The sequence below is a fragment of the Bos indicus x Bos taurus genome, chromosome 11 (genome assembly GCF_003369695.1).
Source record: "Bos indicus x Bos taurus breed Angus x Brahman F1 hybrid chromosome 11, Bos_hybrid_MaternalHap_v2.0, whole genome shotgun sequence".
In the NCBI taxonomy this organism is placed as follows: Eukaryota; Metazoa; Chordata; class Mammalia; order Artiodactyla; family Bovidae; genus Bos; species Bos indicus x Bos taurus.
In genome coordinates, this window is record NC_040086.1 from 11,706,910 (window position 1) to 11,730,398 (window position 23,489).

At 36.7% G+C, this 23,489-nt stretch overlaps 1 protein-coding gene across 2 annotated transcripts in view; it reads left to right on the forward strand.

Moving 5' to 3' along the window:
- The window catches only part of EXOC6B (exocyst complex component 6B), a 723,575-nt gene that overhangs the window by 155,500 nt on the left and 544,586 nt on the right, over nt 1–23,489 (forward strand). The gene's annotated exons all lie outside the window — the stretch shown is intronic.

Sequence of the window (23,489 nt, forward strand, 5' to 3'; positions counted from 1 at the left end):
TGCCTGGAGGGTCCCATGGACAGAGGAGCCTGGCAGGCTACAATCCATAGGATCACAAAGAGTCGAACATGACTGGAGTGACTTAGCATGCAGTATTATAATGGTCTTACCGCACTAGGATGCAGATAGGTGTTAACCCTGTTTATTAGTATTATTTCAAATGACCGTGTATATCCAGGAATATGCTAAAACTATTTCTACAAGTTTAACTAAAACTAGGTAATATAACCTAATTTTCATATACAGCATATGTAATCTATATCACAATAAACTGAAAGAAAATCAACAAATGACAGTATTACTATCAACGACTCTGTCCTCTTTTTTCCTTAATATATATATTTTGAATTCCATGTGTGGTATTTGACTATCAGAGGAAGAGGGTATCAGTGTCATTTCTTAAATCAAACGTTAGTAACTTAGTTTCTTTCTTTGTTCTTTTAAAACAAATACAAATATAAGTACTAATGTATTGTTTTTGCATAACCTTGGTGGTAGACACCACCCCACCTGGAGACCAGCGGTCTAACTGATGTGGAACAGTTATGTGCCGCAAGTCTGTGTCACTTGTTTATGTTCACCCTGATAGAAGTCAGTGATTCAGCATGACAGCCTTGCCACTGCACTAGACTAAACTGCAGAGTCCTTCTCAGTGGACCAAGCCAGCTTTCAAAAATAGATCATAGATGACACATGAGATAAAATGTGTTTGTTATTCTGGTTATAAGAGATTAATTGCACTTGTGGAAGAGGTAATGTGTTCATATATTTTGCAGTTGGTGTTTGGAAAAGATCTTTTCAACAGTATGTGTGTGTGTTTTTGAGGGTTTGCTTCAGTAAGTTGGGGAGATAATGCCTTCCATCTCTGCTTTAGTAATTTTCTTTTTTATTCAATCATCAATGGTAACTTTCCTTTGGTTTCCACATTCAAAGAAATTTAATAGCATTTTAATATATTTTAAACGTGTGTAGATGGGAATTGGAAACAAGTGTTTATTTCTAAAATATGAGGTTTGTTTTAATCCTTTGTGTCTACAAAACTCAGTTCACAGTTGCACTTTCCTGATGTTTGAGAGTTTGCTGATGTGAGTTCTTTACCTTTTGATATATGATTGTCATATTGTGCTGCTGGAGTTTTGTGCTTTTACTAAGGAGTTTACTACTTGAAAAGCTTTGTTAAAATTCTGGTGTACTCACAGCTACTTCTCTTATAGTGTGGTTTTCTGTGTCCTGGTGACTCTGGAGAATGCTTCTTCCATGCAGCCAGCAGGATTAACAAATAGCCAAGCTGAACCTAAAGCATTCAGCCTTCTTTCCTGCTTTGACCCCATAACCTCTCCTCTGGTTGGCAGTGTGCTGGTGTTGACAGTTCTCCTGGTTCAGCCAAAGGTGAAAGATAATTGCTTGTGGAGTAGTGGTTGGGATGGTATGTGTTTTTGCAGCAAGCACCCCCACCCCCGTCCGCAGGCAAAGCTTTGGATCTGGTGCACATTTCAAAGCATGTGTTAAACTTTATGTGATACTGATTAAAATAGAGGGCTCCAGGGTGAATTGGCAGAGCCCCACAACTGCATCTGCCAAATGACATACAAAGAAATGTCTTGCTACAAATGGAAGGCCTGAATTCTGTCTATCTTAGCAATATGTAAGCCTACAGAAGGAAAGGTGACTCTGGGCATGTATACATATACAGGCTGTGGAGCATCCAGGTTTCTTTAGTAACTCCTTTGTTCCTGTGACATTCTAACAGGGGAAAAAAGCCTTTTTATTTTTGTTCTCCTTTGAACAACAACAGCAAAACCCATATGGAAATAATAGTTCATATTACCATGTCCTTCAGTTTGCCATTTCCATTGAACATTTATTAAAAACCTAACTTGGACTAAAGACACAGAGATGGAAGAGCTATTTACTTTCTGAAGCTAGATTTGAAGCTAGATTTTTGGAATGAGATCCATAAATGTCATTGTTGAAGGAAGCAAGCTTTTACAAAGCAGACAAGTTTGTTTCCAGAGGTTTTTAGGTTCAAGGTCTCCTCAGGATTCCTTTCTAAAAAGGAGTATGTATTTTTTTTATCATGTGCATAGATCAACACTTCCCCAGAGGGAACATAAATGACAGTATTGCAGGTCACGTTTCCTTAGACATCTTGCCCTGCTTTTATGACAGAGTTAGGCTAGAGAGACCATCAGGTCTTTAAAGAGATTTAGGCATTTTGTTAGGGACAAAGTAAGGAATTTAGAGGCGTAATAAGGGTAAGTGGAGACCTGCAGGAGGAGTTGAAGAGATTGGTGGAAAGAGGTGGATGAATAAAGAGATCAGCCAGGCTTCCAATCCATGGGTGAATCAGAGGGAAAAAATATTAGGGATTATAAAATGAGGAGTCGGTATGAAAAATCAATGAAAAGTAGCCATAATTATATTGATTTATGGATTTAAATAACGCCACTAAACATTGATGTGTTTTATCACATTCATTCTCTTCTCTGGAAAATGAAGAATTGTTTTATTCTTTGCATTATCCTTTTGTTTTTCAGAGTGGCCCAAAGATGACTTGGGGACTTACTATAGGCTTTGTTATCACCTAGGTCATATTTGAGGTGGGGAAGGATAACTTGAACAATTTCACAGGAAAAGAAAAGTACTGTGTACAGCAGATCCTGAATTGGGCAAACAATTACATTTTATTGTTCAGATTGCTTTTACAAATGCTGTGTACAAAACAATCATGAAAAAGCAAACACTGTACATATGGATATATTCCAGTTTTCAAGGTGAGACTATCAGATCTGTTTTGCTTATAACTGTTTTCTATGATGTATCCCATTTCTTTGTTAAATCAAATTTCATCCTCCCCTCCACCTCTTGCTTCTCCTCTCATTTCTCCTCTTTTGTCTTTATTCTTTTGAAACAAAGGTGGAGAATGTACAGGAAACAGAAAGAGAATATGCTGGCTGTTTGCCTACTATTTTGGAGCTTTTATTGAATTTCATACAGTTTGTTTTCCTCTGGTTTTAAAGCTCAGTTTCAGTCATGAAGATATTTCTAGAGTATTTTCGATTAAACTTTTGTGTAAGAGTTGTTTGGGGGGTGGGAGATTGGTAATCTATTTTTCTCTCTGCTAGAGTTTTGGTAGGGTCAAATAGGATTTGCCCTGAGGATATTAGTATTGACTTCATATAAAAGAAGTTTGAAACCTAAGAGTACACTTAGTTTCCTCTCCTGGGCTTTTGTAGAATATTTTGCAGAGAGAAAAATGCAACTGGAATGTAGTTAGCCACCAGTCTTAGTAGTGAATGCCACTTCTTTCCAGCTATCATTTTAGAGCTTCAAATGGGTCAGTTACCAAATGGAAGCTTCACTTTATATAAAGTAAAATTGATAAAGAATACTATGAAAACAGAAGAGGAAGGTTTACACAGTTCTTTATGTAGTTGAAGTTGTAAAACAGAAGGTGGAATAATAAAGAAGAAATTTGTAACTTGTCAGTAATCACACAGTATTCTTCTTATGTAACACATTCATTTCACTGTTTTATGTGTCAGAGATTATCCTTGTCTAGAAATGTCCCAGAATTTGAATATAGTTTAAAAAAAGTCAAGTTTAATATCTTTATGTTTTATACTTCATATATTATTTCTGTCAATAAATACCTATTGAGTGTGTATTAAAAACAAGTCAGTTTAGTTTGTCAGGTGGTGGTATTTGCTATGGAGACAAATCAAGCATGGAAGGGGAAAGGTTTAGCTGTTTATTTAGAGGTTGGGTAAAGAATTCAGTCCTTAAATGTTCTATAGTTACTTAAAAATTAATTTTATATATTTAAAAGATTCATTGACTTCACATCAACCAAATCATCATCTCGTTAGAGTAGGCTACCTTTGGGAGGCAGCACTTAATGCTTCTGCTTCTTCAATAGCCCAGATTCTGACTGTAAGCAACTATTTTAAAGTTAAATGGGCATATAATTTTGTATTTGTCTTTGTTTTTCATAGTATCTTTGGCTAGTACAAAGCCGAATACAACAGCAGATCACCAAATAATAATATCCAATTTTTAGAAAAGTTCTTGAAACTTTAAAGAAGTTTTTATGCATTATAAATTTATATATTAGGTCAAAAATGTATTTGGATATATTTCCCCTTTTTTTCTTTCTTTTCTATTTTTTAAATTATGAAAATATGATAACACATTTACAGGAGACTTGGAAAATACAGAACAAAGTTACATATGGTTCCACTGTATGTTATGGTTGTTTAAGTTGATAAATTAAGATTAGTTGGAGTTTCACTATAAAACTCTCAGAAATTTATAGAATGAATGTACAGAGAAGTAGAAGAATATAGTAGATCTGAAAAGCATTATAAACCAATATGACATAATTAAGATTTATAAAATTTTCACAAAATAGTAGGATACAAATTCTATTAAAGTTTCCATAGACTATAAACTGGGAGACACTGGAATATATCCACAGACATAAGACAGAAATTTCATGGTCTAAAATCATACAGAGTCTATTCTCTTATCACTGTGGAATTATGTTAGAAATCAATATCAAAAGATATTTGAAAATAACCCATATATTTTCAAGTGCAGTGTGACAGTACCAAGAGAGATCTTGGACTTAGCCATTGATTGCCTCAATAAAGTTAAAAATCTGAAAAAAACACAGAGGGGGACTGCAGAGAAGGAAGCATTTAAATGAGAAATTAATATAGAAATGAGAAGTTATATAGATACTTTAAAAAATTCCATGTATCTGGAAATTCAGTGTCCACTTTTAAATGGAGGGTACATCTAAGAAGCCATAGCAAGGAAAATTAGAAAATATTTGTAATGGAATAAAAATGAAAAGAGAATTTACCAGGATTTGTTGCACGTAGCTGAAGCTGCTCAATTCCATTCAATACAATGTGGAGTCTTGAATAAGGTAGAAGACAAATAATGGACACTAGCATAAACTTTCATTATTTATTATGAAATTTGAACAGAATCCACACTTCAGTAGGTGATGCTGTGTCCTACGCTAAATTCCTCATGGTGTTTTTTTTTACAGCATAATATTTTTTTTTATTATTGGATTTATTATTGGATTTTTTATTATTGGATTTATTATTGGATAGAATTGGATTAGAAGTTTCAGACTTCATTCAAAATTTTTCTTAATTGCTAAGGTAACAGACTTTCTAGACTTTCAGCAGTAATGCTAGATGCCAGAATACATGGAACTTTATCAAAATTTTGAGTGAATATAAATTAGTAATCTAGCATTCTGTGCATACTAAGTCAAACAAGTGGAATCAAAATGTCATAAATTTTTTAGCTAGGCAAAGATTCATAAGTTTTCTAAAATATATATTATATTGTACATACTATTTATATTACATATATAAAACAAAGTTTTTCTACTATCCTTGGTAAAGACTTGAAAAAGAACATTAAAAATAAAGATGGAGAAATTGAAAAACAAACTAAATAAAATAGAAGCACTGAATGTGAAATGGAAAAAGTGAAACAAGCTAGATAAAAGACCATCATATAGTGCAGTTGTTTTTAAAGATGGTTGCTCGTTAGATACTCATCTGGAGCTTTGGAACAGAAAAAGCAACATCTGGCCATTTGTGTTTTTAAAAAAATTCCAAGATAATTCTGTTATGCATCTGGACTTTTAAAAGTGATTACAGGTTTTTCTATTAAATGGTAGTTTTAGTGATACAGAATTCTATGATTTTCTGTTGACCAGTCATGATGAAGTGAAGTGAAGTCGCTCAGTCATGTCTGACTCTTTGCGACCCCATGGACTATAGCCTACTACGCTTCTCCGTCCATGGGATTTTCCAGGCAAGAGTACTGGAGTGGGTTGCCATTTCCTTTAAGCAAAAATTGCAATAGTGGAAGACATTTACCAGTTTTTGCAATCGATAGCCAGACAAAAAAATCAAAGATAATTACAGTTGCAAGCCATAATAGAAACATGATTAACCTAACAATATAAAACAATTACATACAATATGGGGGGTTAAGTAGGCTGATGTGGTAAGTGGAAGTGCATGCATGCACATGTTTTCATCTGCCCAGCCAGTCTATATCTTTCGGTTCGTGCATATAACCCATTTATATTTAAGGTAATTATAGATACATATGATCCTACTACTATTTTCTTAGTTGTTTTGGGTTTCTTTTGTGTAAGTCTTTTCCTTCTCTTGTGTTTCTTGCTTAGAGAAGTTCCTTTAGCATTTGTTGTAAAGCTGGTTTGGTGGTGCTGAATTCTCTTAACTTTTGCTTGTCTGGAAAGCTTTTGATTTCTCTGTCAAATCTGAACCAGAGTTGCTGGGTAAAGTATTCCTGATTGTAAGTTCTTTTCTTTCATCACTTTAAATATATCATGCCATTCCCTTCTGGCTTGTAGAGTTTCTGTTGAGAAATCAGCTTATAACCTGATGGGAGTTCCTTTATATGTTATTTGTCTTTTTCCCTTGTTGCTTTTCATATTTTATCTCTGTCTTTAATTTTTGTCAGTTTGATTACCACATGTCTCGGTGTATTCCTCCTTGGGTTTATCCTGGCTGGGTCTCTCTGTGCTTCCTGGACTTGGTTGACTATTTCCTTTCCCATATGAGGGGATTTTTCAGCTATTATCTCTTCAGATATTTTCTCAGATCCTTTCCCTCTTTCTTCTCTTTCTGGGACCCATATAATGGGAATGCTGGTGCATTTAGTGTTGTCCCAAAGGTCTCTTTGGCTGTATTCTTCTTCTTCTTTTTTTTTTATTTCATATTCTGTTCTGTGGCAGTGATTTGCACTGTTCTGTCCTCCAGCTCATTTATCCATTCTTCTGCCTCAGTTATTCTGCTGTTGATTCCTTCAGGTACATTGTTCATTTCTGTTTGTTGGTTCTTAAATTCTTCTAGGTCTTTGGTAAATGTTTCTTGCCATCTTCTCCTGGGATCCTGGATCATCTTCACTATCATTATTCTGAAATCTTTTTCTGGAAGGGTGCCTATCTCCACTTTATTTAATTGTTTTTTTTCTGGGGTTTTATCTTGTTCCTTTATCTGGAACATAACTTTCTGCTTTTTCATCCTGATTATTTAATGTGGTGTTTGTTCTAGCCACTGTAGGATTATGATTCTTTTTGCTTCTGTGTGCACTCTGATGGAGGAGGCTAAGAGCTTTGTGTAAACTTCTTGGAAAAGTTGGGTCTTGCTCTGGTGGGCAGGGCTGTGCTCAGTAAAGCTTTAATCCAGTTGTCTGCTGATAGGTAGGGTTGTGCTCCCTCCCTGTTAGTTGTTTAGCCTGAGGTGACCCAGCCCAGGGGTCTGTGGGCTCTATGGGAGGGTTAGTGGTGACTTGCCAAGTACTTGCCAAGTGGTCTATGTGTCAGACCAGGTTTAGTCAGAGGAGTAGAACCACTGGGAGAGTCTTACCCAATTCCTACAATTGTGTAAGGCAGCCCGTAAGCAGAACTGTTATCTTTGTGTCTGATACTGGAGTTTGAAATCCAAAGGGAAGATAAGAGAAAGAAGAATAAAGTAGGGGAGTAAGACAGAACTCACAGGCATGAGCTAGAACCAAAGAGAATGGACTGAAACTCATTCTTACTGCTTCTGATTTTGATGATGTGTACATACTGCAGGAGAAATGGTGCCCCACCTCTGGGAACTAAACACATACCTGGCCTAGGAGAAGCTGAAGGCAGATCCAGGGGAAAGTGGAGTAATTGGCAGGTTTGGCTGTTGTTCTGTGCCAAAAAGCTTAACTAGCAGATAAAACGTAGCCTGTGAGCTACAAAATAGCTGCTGCTTCATTTCCTCTCTCTACATTTTGCGCTGGAATATCTCATGTGTCTCACCATAACTAGAAACGCATAGGGAGGGGAATTGTGGGAAATGTAGTTTGGCATAGCCAAGTTGACTCATAACTATGTGTCTGTTTCTGGGACAATTAAGAACCATTACTCTATAGCAGGAGTTGGAACTACAGCCTTCGGGTGGACCACCTGTTTTTGTAAATAGAGTTTAACTGAAACATAGCCTTGCTAATTTGTTTACATGTTGTCTACTTTTGTGCTGCCAAGGCAAAGTTAAATAGTTGCAATAGCCACAGTATGGCCTGCACAGCCTAAACTATTTACTATTTGGCTCTTTAGGAGCAAGTTTACTGACCCTCATTCTGTGGGAACTAAAGGAGTCTTTGGATCCCAGAAGGCTCATATCTATCTAGAAACACTTCTCAAAAGCTCTAGAACATTGTATTTATCCCCAGGAAGCCTTGCTAGTTTATATTTTATTTTTGTAAGCATTCTTGTTAAATTTCGTTTATCTTTACCTTTGTATTTTTAAGTTTCCTGAAATGTTAATCAGAAATCAAATACAAATTACTCATGACATATTATTGATTGACATTCTTTTAAGAGCTCTATGAATTAACTGCATATTCATCATGGTTTTTCTATAAGCTTTGTAGCTAAACATTGTTGTGTGTTATTTTTTTTTAATGTGATCCTTCAGTTTATAGTTAAATTTCTTAAGGAAGGTGTATTAGTTTCCTCAGGCTGTTATAAGAAAGTAACACAAATAAGGTGAATTAAAAAAAACCCCAGAAATTCATTCTTTCACAATTCTGGAAGCTAGAAGTCTGAAATCAAGGCGTAGGCAGGGTTGATTCCTTCTTGAATCCTTGGAAAATCTGTTACATGCCTCTCCTGGTTTTTGGTAGTTGACAGAAATCTTTGGCATTCTGTGGCTTGTGGCAGTATAGCTTCAATTTCTGTATCCTTCATCACATGACATTCTCCCTGTGTGTCTGTCCCTTTTTCTTTTCTCATAAGGACACCAGTCATGCTGGATTAAGGCCCAGTCTGATGATCTTATATTAACTTGATTATGTCTGCAATGACAGTTTCCAAATAAGGTCACATTTACAGGTTCTGGGAGTTAGGACTTCAACATGTATTTTGCATGGGACACAATTTGACCCTCAACAGTAGAATTTAAGTTGACTGCGTGCCTGACATGCCCTTCTTAGCAACTTTTTCTCTGTATTGTCATGCCACAAAGAAAGTGTAGAATTGAGCTTTACACACCCTAGAAAATTTTAGTGTAAGAAACTTGTCCTTAGGAAAAACTGATAAAGGCTAAATAGGATGTGAAAGTCGCTTAGTCATATCTGACTCTTTGTGACCCCATTTTCCAGGCCAGAATACTGAAATGGGTAGCCTTTCCCTTCTCCAGGGGATCTTCCCAACCCAGAGATTGAACTCAGGTCTCTCACATTGAAGGCAAATTCTTTACCAGCTGAGCCACAAGGGAAGCCCAAGAATAGTGGAGTGGGTAGCCTATCCCTTCTCCAGCAGATGTTCCCAACCTAGTAATAGAACTGGGATCTTCTGCATTGCAGGAGGATTCTTTACCAACTGAACTATCAGGGAAGCCCTGATAAGTAGGTATAACAGGTTCTATATTCAGAAACTCAGACTATGTCAGTATACAGAAGGTTGGCAAATTGATTAAAAAGACTGATTCATGGTTTGTTACTAGTGTTTGTCAACAAGTCAACAGTGGTTAGTCATTGATATTTTTTATATGACCATTAAGTACAAGGTCTTATGTTAGATGTTGTCAAAACACTCAAAAGAAAGAATCCCTTAAAAAAAAAAAAAAGAAAGAATCCCTTGAGAACCTTTTCAGGAAATGTGAATTGCTGTATGATCAACTGATAAAACTATTGAGGCCCCTTGGGAATAAAGGAATGATTAGGTTAGTTTAATTTAGAATATAAGATACTCCTTTATTTCTTGTCCTATGGAAATAAAATTATTGGTATATGCATAGGGATATGAAAAAAGCCATTTATTAATTTGTCATTAGTTAATTGTAATGTTGCTATCCTTGGCTATCATGTACCCAGAAGATACTCAAATGATGAAAAGATTGTTGATGATATGAAACATCTGTTTAGAGGTTTTAAAGTTACTGTTGACGTTTTTGTGAAGTAGGTCAGTGTTTTATCTTCTCTGCCTTATAGACTATGAGGAAAGGCAGTGTCTCTGGGCAGGCTGGCTATAGAAACTTTATGATAAACTGATTTGAAATGAAGGTTTAATTCCTGGGTTTTAATAAACCATCTCTGTCACCCTTTTGTGAAGAGTTCAGACTTGTAGAACGGGTTGTCTTGACAGAATCAGAGCTAGAATGAAAAGTTAGGCAGTATTCCCTTGAATGTCTTATATGTGTTTTGGTCAGATACTCTCTTTAACTGTACCAGAAATCTCAGGGACACTTAAGCAGCAACTAGCTATGTCCCCTATTTGTCTGGTACATTATGGACCACCTGGGAAAGACAGTTAACACTCTGCACAGTTGTGCATACTTAAACTGAAATAAGGTGATCAGATTGCAAGGAGAAACAGTGGGAGCCCCTGTGAGAAACAAGCATGTGTATAAGGCTCCTGGCAGAGAGAGCCACACTTTGGCACAGGACCTAGATATTAGAAAGGAGCATTGATCTGACCATTCTAACCTAATCATCTTCCTAACCTCACTCTAGAGCCAAGCAGTTGTATACCCTAGGATATGAAACTGAGATTATATCATTAGGAATCCCAGTTCTTCTACCTGTGAACGTGAATGTGAACGTGAAGTCGCTCAGTTGTGTCCGACTCTTTGTGACCCCATGGACTGTAGCCTACCAGGCTCCTCTGTCCATGGGATTTTCCAGGCAGTACTGGAGTGTATTGCCATTTCCTTCTCCAAGGGATCTTCCCAATCCAGGGACTGAACCTGGGTCTCCCACATCGTAGACAGACGCTTTACTGTCTGAGCCACCAGGGAAGTCTCACTACCTATGAGATACCCATCTTTAAACAAAGTATGTAGAGAAAGGGCATTTCTGTAAAGAATAGAGAGAGAGTCCTACAAAGTGGTCTGCAAGCCAGAGTATGAGGGGAAACTGCGGATAGATGGGGAAAAAGTGGAAACAGTGGGAAATTTTATTTTCTTGGGATCCAGAAACACTGTGGACAGTGACTGTAGCCATGTAATTAAAAGACGCTTTCTCATTGGAAGAAAAACCATGAGAAACCTAGACAGCATATTAAAAAGCAGAGACATCACTTTGCTGACAAAGGTCCATATAGTCAAGGCTATGATTTTTCCAGTAGTAACGTATAGATGTGAGAGTTGGACCATAAAGAAAGTTGAACACTGAAGAACTGATGCTTTCAAACTGTAGTGCTGAAGACTCTTGAGAGTCCCTTGGACAGCAAGGAGATCCAACCAGTCCATCCTAAAGGAAGTCAACCCTGAATATTCATTGGAAGGACTGATAGTGAAGCTGAAGCTCCTGATTCAAAGAGCCGCCTCACTGGAAAAGACCCTGATACTCGGAAAGGTTGAGGGCAGGAGGAGAAGGAGGCAACAGAGGATGAGATGGTTGAATGGCATCACTGAATCAATGGACATGAGTTTGAGCAAACTCTGGGAGATAGTGAAGGACAGGGAAGCCTAGCATGCTGCAGTCCATGGGGTCATAAAGAGTCAGATACAACTTAACGACTGAATAACAACAAAAGAAAAGGCAATTCTATAAAGAATAGAGAGAGACTCCCACAAAGTGGACTGCAAGTGAGAGTATGAGGGGGAACGGAGGTCTAGCTGTTTTGGTAAGTTTTTGAGCCAATGGGTGTAAAGACATTGTTAGAATAGGCTACTAGAATACTTAGATTGCTGGGTTTAGAGGACATTCAGGTTGCATTTACCTTTTGGAAATTTAATATTATGGCCAAGTATGTGTTTTAATTATGGTTACCTAATTGTGAATTAAAGTAATGTACCTTTCTGGCCAGCTGCTCTGGGCTAAAATTCTTAGAGCTGGGAATTGGCATAATAAATGTGAATATGAAAGTTAGCAGGTGATACATTTGAAAGTTTAAAATGGGCACCATGAGTTTAGCTTTTAATTTTACCTTAATTTACTTTTGGAACTACGACATTACTTTGTTGATTTTGACTTGTTTTCTCATTGGTGAAATAGGGATGGTTAATGTTAATCTATGATACAGAGTAATAAGGATAATAGCATTAACCCAAATAATGTACAGCTTTGACTAGATAATTTTGTAAAACTGCTTGGTAATTTTGGGACCCTTATCACTTATTACCAAGTTATTAGCTTTATAAAAGACAGTAGAAAAGGATCAAGACAGAACCTCCAAGAGACAGTGTTTTACACTGAATAAAATAGTGACACAAAGTAGCTCAATTATCATAATGAATGTAGCGAATGCCGTTGTGTTTTGTTTTATATCCCTTTAGACTTACCCTTTCAGTGTGTGCCTACTGAATCTCCAATTCCAGCACCTGCATTTCTTTGCCTAAAAGTTTTCTTTGGATGTCAGAAATAGGGAATTAATTCCACTCCGCACACACTCAATCATTGATTAATAACTGATGGAAATTGATGTAAATACTTCACCTCCCCTGCCCATCAGGGGGTAGGATGGTATAAAATACTTCTGAGGCAGGTATTCTATACTATTTCTGTGTACTCTGTGGAATTGTCTCAGTTGACCTAATTTGCTTGATAATAGACCCTTTATTATAAGGCTTCTTTCTTTTCATTGTCTCACTTACTTCTTCATGTCCCTACCAGCCCTTCCTGGGGTCTTCTCCAAAATGAATTCTTTGGACTGAAAAGCTTGTCTCTGGGGGAACTGAAGACAATAATTAATAGCAATGAAAAGTCTGGATCCTGTTTCTATACCTCCTTAGCAGTAAATGTGAGTTTCTTGTGGTCCAAGACAAAGAATATGTACATAGCCACTTAACTCCAACTCCCATTGAAGTTATAACCCTCCTTCTCTTCTCCTACCTGTGCAGTGATCTGGATGGACAATTCCTTTGGGGAGAAACTTCCTTTGTCAGTATCTTTTGGTGATTTTTTTTTTTTTTTTTGCTGTTCAAATTATTCCAGTTAGGAGATTCTAGAATCCTTCTTGCTTGCCAGCATTTTAAGAAGTCTAAGTAGAAGGAAAAGACTGGGAATTCCAGCATTTAGTAAGTAGACTCTAATGCTTAATCCCCCATTTTCAAAATGATACTCATATTCCCCAGTTCAGAGACGTTCTATCTTTTTGCTGTGGTGAGGGAAGGATAGGTGGTGCCCAGATGAAGTTAGAAAGGGGAATCTGAGAGCCTAATTGTTTCTTAGACATACTTTCAACTTAGCTTATTCAAGCTTCCTTTTCTACTCTCCCTTCCAGAAATACCTAGTACTACCAATGTGGTACAAGTTAGGCTGCCACTTGGTCTTCCCTACTGCTTGCTTTGTCTGCTTACCAACTGGGCCCTCTACTTTGCAACTTCCAACATTTTTTGCTGTTGGTTCTTCTGTACTCCTTGATTCTTGTAGGTTTATGCTTTTAAAGCTCAGTGCACATGCTCAATCCAGTATTCTTGCATGGAAAATTCCATGGACAGAGGGACCTGGTGGGCTATAGTCCATGGGGTTGCAAAGAGTCAGACACGACTAAGCAGCTATCATTGTCACTTCACTTCACATGCTCAATCTGCCATCTTTAACTTGAAATCATAGAAGTTAGTTTGCACCAAAGAAAACATAATAAAAGAAGGTTGTATAGCCAGCAGTAGATTGTGTATAGTGCTCCCATAGTTAACTATTTATTTATTTCTGAGCATCTGAGGAAGAACATTCCATGCGATTATTTCTTTTTGGATTATTCATAAAATGATTTTGAGTAATAAAAACATAGACAAAAATGAAAGTTGGGGAAAAAACTAAGATCTTATGATTTTAGTGGCATGAGATATATATTCTCTATTTGTGTAGGGTATTTGTGCTGGGTATCATTGTTTGGGATGTAAGTACTATATGTATGTATTGTACAGGTCCTCTTCTTTTATAGTAGGATGAAATAAGACTATAGCAAGAGTACTTACTTCCTATTGCTTCTGGAAGGTAAAGAATCTGCCTGCAATGTAGGAGACCTGGGTTCGATCCCTGGGTCGGGAAGATCCCCAGAAGAAGGGAATGGCTACCTACTTCAGTATTCTTGCCTGGAGAATTCCATGGATGGACGAGCCTGGTGAGCTACAGTCCTTGGAGTTGCAAAGAATTAGACATGACTGAGAGACTTTGGGCTTCCCTGGTGGCTCAGATGGTGAAGAATCTACCTACAAAGCAGGAGACCTGGGTTTGATCCCTTCCATTGGGAAAATCCCCTAGAGAAAGGAATGGTTACCTACTACAGTATGCTTGCCTGGAGAATTCCATGGGTAGAGGAGCCTGGTGGGCTGCAGTCCATGGGGTTGAAAAGAGCTGGACATGACTGAGTGACTAACACTTTCACTTTCCCTATGAGAAGTTCAGTCTTTAAATATAAATAACTTAGAAAATTTGGTTAATTTTAATAAAGAATTAAGAATTTTGCTATGGTTACACAGAAGTCTCCAAACAGAACACTAATCCTTCACTTCTGAAACCTGTACTTCTTCAGATACTATTCCTTGGCAAAAAATCTGTGCCATAGTCAATAGTTTTACAATAGATCTATCAGATCATAATTGTACATTCTAAGATTCCTATTGACTAGTGATTTTTCCCTAAGAGAATGTCTTTCTCCCATCACCCATGGTAGAGTCTATCTTATTATATCTTGAACTGCATTAATTCAGTTAATTTTGTATGTAGCATATTTGTTAAGTTAAAGAATTCTGTGGGTGGTTTTTCTATCATGACTGTTTTGCCTCTTAGACTTAAAAGCCTGAGCCTACCTAAGGAAATTCACTTTTCAAAACTCCAGACTTAACGTATGATGAAACTTAAAAGAAAAACTCTTGGCTGAGTTTGAATGCTGAGAGCCAGCTAAGTGGTTTTCTCTGTCTGGAGAAAATTGGAAAAAGGGAATTATTAAGCCCAGCAAATGTAGTTGCTGATGGAAATGCTGACATACTGGTCTTGCTTGGTGCCACTGTTGTAAGAAGTCGATCAGTATTAGATGCATTGTAAGAGCTGCTGCTTATGTGCAAGTTGTGTCTTGTAGACTGTCACACATAAATAAACCCCTTCAAAAAATGTTAAGTGATTTTCATAAAAAACATTTATTTTGTTCTCTGTCGTAAGCCAAATTCTTGTTGTTTATGGCTTCCTGTACCCAACAGTTCCTGATTGTCTCAAAAAGCAAAACATATCCTGCATGGATTAAGCTGCTGAAATGCCTCTCAGGCATTGTTTATGAGTCTGCTCTCTTTATTTTCAGAGAGAAAGCGAATACTTTAATGTCTTCCATATTCCATAAATCTGTCCCATGCTGCAATTCAAAGCTGTGTGTGTTTTTGTTAGAAGGTACTTCTGGTTGTACTTAGGGAAGAAAAGCTGCTTAAGAATGTTAGTGAATATTTGGGTGGTGGTGGCAGACTCCCCTAAAAAGGATTTGTACTGGTTAAAAGGGCTCTTGATTTTTTCGCTCAGGAAAGAAGTCACCAAAGGTGCTGTTAGAGTTAGTAGTAGTGTAGCAGCTCTTTGATTGCTTTGCACCAGTCAGTTTCCTGTTTGGCTCATCCTTTGAGACCAGTTTTCCCTCCAGGCAGGCTTGCTGATTTACCACTTTGACTGTACTGCTAAGTAGCATATTGAGTGTGCTTGTCTAGTGTTGTCAGTAGAGGGAAACTGGACTTCACTTCTCCCCAAAACTCTGTCTCTGGAGACTGAGCAAAATGTAATCTGAGCTGGAGGTCAAAGTTTGCCTTTTTCTTAACTTTTTTTTTTTTTTGAAAAAATGTCAAACATGCAGAAAAGCTGAAAGAATTGTACAGTTAAAAGTCACACTTATCTACCACCTAGATTCTACAGTTACCATTCTACAATACTTGTTTTGTTATCTAATCTATTAATATTATTCCTCAACCCATCACATCTTTTTTTGAAAAATGAATTTCAAGGTAAATCTGAGACATCAGTACACTTCGTCTCTAAATACTCCAGCATGTATAACATTAACTCGAGTTCAGTATTCATTTGACTATTTCTTTGAGGTAAAAGGTGGTGCTAGTGGTAAAGAACCCACCTGCCAATGCAGGAGACATAAGAGACGCCGGTTTAATCTCTGGGTCGGGACGATCCCCTGGAGGTGGGCATGGCAACTCACTCCAGTATTCTTGCTTGGTGAATCCCCAGTGGACAGAGGAGCCTGGCAGGCTACAGTCCATGGAGTCACAAAGAGTTGGACATAACTGAGGTGACTGCATGCATGCATGCACGCATGCATAATATGTACAAATCTGAAGTGTGTTTTTAGTAAGTATATACAGTGTTTAACCTAACCCCTGTCAAGATATAGGACATTACCATCTCCTTAGGAAGTTCTCTATACTCCTTTCTCCTTGGTCCTCTACTCTTTTCTTCCCAGAGACAACCATTTTTTTCCATTACAGATTAATCTTGCCTTTTGTAGAACATCATATAAGTGGAATCATACAATATGTATTCTTTTATATAAGTCTTCTTTCAGTCAGCATAATGATTTAGACATACATTTATATGGTTACATGTTTAAATAGTTCATTCTTTTTCATTGCTGAATTTTATTCTCTTACATGAAATTAACAGTTTGTTTATTCATTTTCCAATGGATGGACACTCAAGATATTTCAGCTTTTGGCCATTATGACTAAAGGTACTCTGAACACTCTTACGTAAGTCCTTTGTGAACATTTGTTTCATTTCCCAGGGTAAATATACCTGGAGGTGGAATTCTGGGTCACAATTTTATGAGACTGACAAACCTTTTTGCAAGTGGTTGTCCCATTTTATACCCTATTAATATATGAAAGTTTCAATTGCTTTTCCTCCTTGCTAACATTTGTGTTTTCATTGTGTTCAACATTTATTTTTGTTTTAATATCAGAATGATAAGAGATGGAAGGGACATAAAACCAAGTTGTATCAGCTCAAATAGTGAATTTTCTGCCCTGATGTTGGATGTGGAGTGAGGAATACACAAAGAAAAATAAAACAGAAAGTTGGACTGATAAGACAGATGAAAAAGGACTGGACAGCCACCAGGGCTGAAGACACTTCAGGAATTTGGGAAAAAGTATAGATGTTAGCTTACAGAGTTAAATTTAATTGATTTTTTCCAACATAAAAACATTTTAATTGTTTTGATATTCATGGGAGGGATTAATATTCATTATTTAAAAATTTCATACACTATATAATGGTATAGGTAATGAGGAATGTGGGAATCATTCCAAAATCCCACAGCTCACAGATAACATTTTGGTGAAAAGATTTTATATTTTCTTTATGGATAAACAAGAATCACTTATATATACATGTCAGTATATAGATATTTGCAAAAATGAACTTAGAAAAATTTTTGTAAACTATATAATCTTTCATTCACATCTTAGACATAGTGCACATAAGTATATTAAATCACTTAAGATGTTTTATATGGTATTTGTATAATTATATAAATTATTATATATAGTGGTATAATATATAATTTTTCCTGTTTTTCTGGACATTGGATTGTTTCTAATTTTTTTTCCTTTCTAATATTTTTAAAGTAGTTCTTTTTTACTGTGTAAAACTTTATGCTAGGCACTGGGTGGGCAGGGTTGAGGAAAGCAAAGAATCAAGAATGAAAAAGACATAGTTCTGCCTTCTAGGAACTCACAAGCCAGTGAAACTGAATCAGATGCTAAAAGCTTTCAAAGTACGTGTTTTTCTAACTTTGAGTGTGCAGAGTGTGTGGTGGTTTGTGCAAAAGCTCTTTAAGTGAGATTTAATATTACTATTGCTTGTCAGTCCTTTGTCATGTACCTGGGCAAAGAGATTGCCAAATTTTGATAGAGTTTGCTATTCTAAGAAGTATTTTAAACAAGTTGCAGTTTAGTAATAAAACACTCTACCTGTGGTTTTTCATGTGTGACTCCACAGAACCTTAATATTGCATGAGATCTTTATAAGGGTTCATTGAAAGAAAGAATCATTTTAGAGAGTGTGTCTTTACCAGTGTTTACATGTAATCCCACAGTAAGATTTCAGTAGGTTATAAAACAAGACCGCAGAATAGCTTCATAGTTTCTGCTTTAACTAATGTGAAATCAAGTTGGACTTTTTTCTTATAGATTTCTTATTAGGTATGTTTATAAAGTCAGAGCAAAATCAGTTTCAATAGTATTATTTGGTAACTTTGTTACCATCTGACTTAAATGTTTTAAAATTATTGAATGAGTGAACAGTTGGTTTTCTCCTGTGCTTTCTCCTTATCTCTTATAGTTACCCTGTGGTTTATTTTCGAGCCCATCATTTCTCCTTTCAAAAGTACTCTAAAACATATTTTCTTCCAGGAATCTTCTTACAGAGTTTTCTTACAAAAGGGAGAGCAAAGAAGATGGAGAAAATGATAGAAATAGAAAAACAATAAAATATGTCTAGGAGTTTGTGCACTTTTACTGTTACTATTCTCTGAATTTTATCTGGTTTAAATTGTGGTCTTCAACTCCAGGGATCTTGTTTCTTGAATAGAATAAATAATGTCAGCCTATCCATTTGTGAAAATGGAATCTTAGGAAGAAAGAGCAGATGGTTGGAACCACTGTGTTTCTTACCCAGCTGGGAAAGATACTATTTTCAAATGTTATTTCCATTGTGTTTAATATGGCTCAAGGGCCTATTTCCAGCACCTTTTTTATTTGGCCATGTGTTTTGCCCAACGCACGGTGCAAAAAGGAACTCTGGTCAAGACTTTGATTATAGGAATTAACCAGGCATTGTGACTAGCAAAATTAAATGCCTTCACAGACAGATTGTATTAGTTCTTTTTTTTTTTAGATACTCTAGTTAGAAATAACTTTATGAATTTAGGCCATCCTGTTTCATTGCCAGTGGAGAGAAGGGACCTAGAAAGTTGTCATTTTCTATGGTCTATGCCTCTGGCAGCAAAAGCATTTTCAATTGTTAATATTGTTTTTAGCAGATTAAGAGCACAATATTGTTGTGACTGGTGTATATTAGGCAATCAATGAACATGTGTTTGGAGTAAACGCCCTTTCTTACCAAAAAACAGTGTCATCTACTTTTTCTGATCTCTGAGGCATGAAGCTGGTTTTTTTAAGATGGAAACTTGCATGGCTAACATTTTACATACTTGGTTAAAAGTATAGATTTCACTTAAACATTAGACCTCTGCTTTGGACAAATGCTTTCACATACTGTTATTATTTAGTAGCTAAATTGTGTCTGAGTCTTTTGTGACCCCATGGACTGTAGCCTGTCACCAACTTTCTCTGTCCAGGAGATTTCCCAGGCAAGATTACTGGAGTGGGTTGCCATTTCCTTTTTCAGGGCTTCTTCCTGACTCAGGGATTGAACCTGCATCTCCTGCATTGGCAGGCAGATTCTTTACCACTGACCTACTGGGGAAGCCGTTTCATATGCTGCTCAATAGATTATCTTGTATCTCATTGAAATTTATGTCAACATTGGAAATTATGTCTATATTGAAATCTCTTGTCAAGATTCTTATCGATTCATTCACTCAGCTCTTATTGAAAGCCTGTATCATATCAGGTTTTGTGCTTGAAATTTGAAGGCTTAAAATACATAGATCTTGCCCCTAAGCAGCCTAGAACCTAATGAGCATGATAGCCTAGTCAGTGATTACAGTATAATACCATGGTGGAGGTATGCATGTAGGGTTTTGTGCTCTCAGAGAGGCATCTACATCATACTGAGATGTTCTGAGAGTGAAAATGAGATGGCTAGATGAATAAGGGTGAGATCCTGTTCTAGGCAAAAGAAAATCATCTATGTTAGGGATTTAAGGTAAATAAATCGCTGGTGGCTCAGATGGTGAAGAATCTGCCTGCAGTATAGGAGGCCCACATTCAATCCCTGGCTCAGGAAGATCCCCTGGAGAAGGGAATGGCAACCCACTCCATTATTCTTGCCTGGAGAATTCCATGGACAGAGGAATTCCATGGACAGAGGATTCCAACCAGGTGGGCTACAATCCATGTGGTTGCAAAGAGTCGGACACAAGAATTCCATGGACCGAGAATTCCATGGACACGAGAGTTCCATGGACAGAGGATTCCAACCAGGTGGGCTACAATCCATGTGGTTGCAAAGAGTCGGACACAACTGAAGTGACTTAGCATAGGGATTGAAGATTTTATTCATAGAACTATATTGAGGCCTGAGTGAAGGGTATATTTGTGGAAGTGTAGAGATGAGAACAAGGAAGTATGCTCTAACTAAATGATGATGGGCTTTATAATAAGTTTAAAAAGTTAGAATCTTATCCTTTTTTTTTTTTTTTAAGCTCAGTCAAATTGGTTTACTGAAAACAAAGAAACAAATTCTTCCCCCGTCAGAATCTCATAGCCATGACTCGGCTGGACCACATCACTTCAAAGATATAGGGTATTATTCTTAAAGCTATTATTGAAAAGTTTAAGGACGATCTCAACAGAGTTGTATGTATAAAGAATTACATGTATAAAATCCCCTTTGACAGCCATCAGAGAATAAGTTAAAGAATGACCAACCTGGAGACAGGGATTAATAACTTTGAAGTTAAAAGATGAAACATCATGACTTTTCCCACTGTTTGTTTCTCTTTTTTTCTGTAATTAGCTTAGTCTAAGGCAGAGAGTGGTGGGGTGAAATGGGACGGGAGTAAGAATGATGTTTGGAAAGGAGTAATAATAGCAATAATGAGTAAGATTTGAGTGCTTTGTATGTGTCGGATATTATTCTAATAGATGCTTTACATGAATTATCTCATTGTCATTTTATTCTTTACAACAACTTCAGGTAGTGTTATAGTATCCCTATTTTACAAATGAGGAAACAGAAGCAGAGGCAAAGTTAAAAAACTTACTTGTCTAATGTAACAGAGTGACAGAGCCAGAATTTAAACCTAGACAGCCATGCTCAGAGCACATATTTTTAAATACTTTTAAAAATAATATCAGACTGAAAATTTACAGAAGTTGTACAAAGAAGTCTATATACACTTTATCCAGGTTGCTTAAATGTTAGCATTTTACCATATTTGCTTTACCCATCTCTCTCTACATATAGTTAGACATAATATTAGTTTTTTTTCCAAACAGTTACAGACATAATTCCCCCTTTAAAAAATGCATTCTGTTAAAAAATACGTTCTCTTAAAAAAATGCGTTCTTTTATATATTCTCATATATTATCTTTTATATTCACATTTGCAAAGTCAGGGAATTAATATTCGTATTGTTATTGTTTAGTTGCTAAGTTGTCTCTCTTTTGCTTCCCATGGACTGTAGCCCGCCAGGCTCCTCTGTTTATGGGATTTGCCAAGCAAGAATACTGGAGTGGGTTGTCATTTCCTTCTCCAGGGGTTCTTCCCGACTCAGGGTTCGAACTCATATCTCCTGCTTGGCAGATGAATTCCTTACTACTGAGCCACCTGAGAAGTCCCCATATCCATATTATCCAATCTATGCTATGCTAAGTCACTTCAGTCATGTCCGACTCTGTGCGACCCCATAGATGGCAGCCCACCAGGCTCCCCTGTCCCTGGGATTCTCCAGGCAAGAACACTGGAGTGGGTTGCCATTTCTTCTCCAATGCATGAAAGTGAAAAGTGCAAGTGAAGTTGCTCAGTCGTGTCCGACTCTTAGTGACCCTATGGATTGCAGCCCACCAGGCTCCTCCGTCCATGGGATTTTCCAAGCAAGAGTACTGGAGTGGGGTGCCATTGCCTTCTCCAACTTATCCAATCTATAAACCTTATTTAATTGAAAAAATTTAAAGATCTTATTGGCTTTATTCAGTGATTCATGAATCAGGCAGCATCCAGTCTAACAGGTAGATAAGATCTCTCTAAAATTTTATAAAATAAAAAAAATTGTCCCCAAATCCAATCCAGGATCACCTGTTCAGAGTTTGTGCTCTTAATCTCTACATTGTGTAGCCTTCCCACAGGCTGGTCACCACTGCTAGTATTAAATACTACCAGAATCATTGTCTCTAGCTAAGCTATGAGACATGTTATGTCTCTAGCTATGTTCCATGTTTCTTTTGAAATCTTCTATCACCATTTCTGTCAGCTCAAAGATTTAATAATCATGGATCCTGTTTTTCTCTTTTTCAGAAATTTTTTCTCCAGTTATAAGTATACACTCTATCTTTTCTGTCACTTTCTCCCAATTCATTTTACAGCTTATATACCATCAGTGAAGTCCCATGACATTACCAATTTTTTAGAATTTTACAGTGTTAGAAATTTCATTTTCTTCTAAACTTCCTTTCTTCTCTCCTTGACCATAAACCTCCAAAACCGTAATATTTATTAACAGATTATATCTAAGGGACCCACATGTCCCTTATTTACCTTAAGATGTCTTTTTTTTTAGAACTGGAATTCTGTCTTGTTTTTAATTGAACTATAGTTGATTTACAGTGTTGTGCCAATCTCTGCTGTACAGCAGATTAACTCAGTTATACACGTATATACATTGTTTTGTAATATTCTTTTCCATTATGGTTTATCACAGGATATTGAATATAATTCCCTGAGCTATACATTGGAAACTTGTTGTTTATCCATTCTAAATGTAATAATTTGCATCTACCAGTCATCTACCAACCCCAAACTGAGTCCATTTCTCTCCCCACCCAGCTTGGCAACCTCAGTTTTGTTCTCTATGTCCATAAGTCTGTTTCTATTTTGTAAATAGATTCATATGTGCCATATTTTAGGTCCTGCATATATTTGTCTTTCTCTTTCTTAGTTCACTTAGTGTGATAATCTCTGGCTGCATCTATATTGCTGCAAATGGCGTTACTTTTGTTCTTTTTTCTTTCTTTCTTCTTTATCATTGATCAGCAGTGTAGGATGGCTCCCTTTTCTCTACACCCTCTCCAGCATTTGTTACTTGTCGACTTTTTAATGATGGTCGTTCTGACTGATGTGAGGTTATGTTTCATTGTAGTTTTGATTTGCACTTCTCTAATAATTAGTGATGTTGAACATCTTTTCATGTGCCTATTGGAATTCTTAACCTGTGGCCCATTAACCTGCAATAAGTTTATGTTTTTGCAGATATTTCTGGAGAGAGTGATCTTATCTTTCAATGGAATCTTAAAGTAATTGATAGCCAAGAATGATTTTTAAGAATTGTCTAGTTAGTTTGTTAATTTCTAGAATGGCGAAATTGTATCTTGAGGGGTTGTGTGTGTGTGTGTGTGTGTGTGTATGTGTCTTATGAAATCCTAGTAGACAATAAAACAGTCGGTCCTAGCAAATTTTAATCAAGTGCACTTTTTGAAAATTTATACTGTACACTAATTTGATGTGTGCACGTGCACGTTAGTACATCTTTGTTCCTAATTTAAACAGACTGCTATTGTGTATGTTTCAGCTATTAGCCTGTTTCTGTTCCTTAGTAACAGTCCTATCTACTTCTTAT